We start from the raw sequence: 1543 nt of genomic DNA, 5'->3' as shown, positions 1-1543 counted from the left end.
CCTTCCAGCCCTTTGTGTTCCCTCTTAGTAGAGCCTCATATAGCCCCATAGCAGGCATGAGGATCATGGTTTCCCAGAGAGGGAAATTAGGAGAGAGTTGATGACTTGGCTGAGGTTTAGGGCTAGAGTTTGGGGTTTGATAGGTACCATTCATCTATCCTGGTTCCTATTACCTCTCCTACATCTGAAACATTCAGGCTCACATGTTGTCTTGTATTATTCAATTCCAGTCCCTTGAATAGATTAAAGGCTCTGGAAAGAGAAGAACCATATTTATACAGCTGAGTTTCTGCTGGACTGAAACTCATCATGTGTTAACCAAAGAGCCATGTACTAAGTGGGCAGGTACATGTGTGTGAATGAGTGAGCCATGTCCCCTCTGGGTACTGGGTAAGGAGCCCACCCTAGACTGAGCGATCCCCTTGGAAACCTGGATGAGTTTGCTAGCCCAGCACACAGCATACCCTCAATAAATGTTGTTGAATGAACATGTGATAACAGTTTAATAGGCATCTGTTGAATGAACGGGAACCTAGGAGATGTTCAATAAATGTTTATTGGGAATTCCCTGGTGGTCCAGTGGTTAGGGCCTGGTGATTTCACTGCCGGGGCAGGAGTCGGGGTGGGGCGGCTTCGGTTTGATTCCTGGTTGGGGAACTAAGATCTTGCAAGCCACGCAGCATGGGGGAAAAAAATGTTCATTGATGAAGGATAAGGGACAATATTCAGCCCCCAAATATATTCAGCGATTATCTTAGTTCCAGTGGTTATAACAAAATACACAGGCTGGGTGGCTTAACCAACCATTATTTCTCACACTTCTGAAGGCTGGAAGTCCATGATCAAAGTGCTCACAGACTCAGTTCCTGGTGAGGGCTCGTATCCTTGCTTGTAGACAGCCACCTTCTTGCTGTGTCCTCACATGAGAGGAAGAAAGGGAGGGAAAGAAAGAGCTCCAACTTTCTTCCTCTTCTTATAAGGGCACCGATCACATCATGGGGACTGCATGAACTTATTTAAACCTAATTACCTTCTAAGGGCCCCATGTGCAAATATTATCACCTCAGGGTTGGGGGTAGGGCTTCAGTATATGAATACAGAGGAGGACACAAACCTTCAGTCTCTAACAGCAATATTTATGATGATGCCAGGCCCTGGGCAGGACCCTGTAGTGGGGGGTGACAAAGCAGATACTGTCCCCTCTTCTACTTCCTGGGGAATTTATGCTCTAACAGAAGAGACAGTACATAACACATGGGAGGGGAGCAGGTGGCAAAGGGTGGGTACTCAGAGTAAGGGCTCCTGGAAGGAGGAAATCTAGTGTCTTACTAGGGAAAGAAGACATCCCTGTTCACCCATCTTGCACTTAGAAGGAAGAAGCCACACTTGGCCTGACTACCATAACAAATGCTGCCTCCTAGAAAAGCATACCATGAAAAACCCTCTCTGAGACTGGCCCTCTGAAATGTCCCACACTCCATCCCACCACTTAGCTGATGCCCCAGGGAGGCAGCAATTATAACAAATGCTTTGGACTCAGATT

This window comes from Bos mutus, chromosome 25 (genome assembly GCF_027580195.1).
Source record: "Bos mutus isolate GX-2022 chromosome 25, NWIPB_WYAK_1.1, whole genome shotgun sequence".
Lineage (NCBI taxonomy): Eukaryota > Metazoa > Chordata > Mammalia > Artiodactyla > Bovidae > Bos > Bos mutus.
This window is presented reverse-complemented; position numbering follows the sequence as displayed.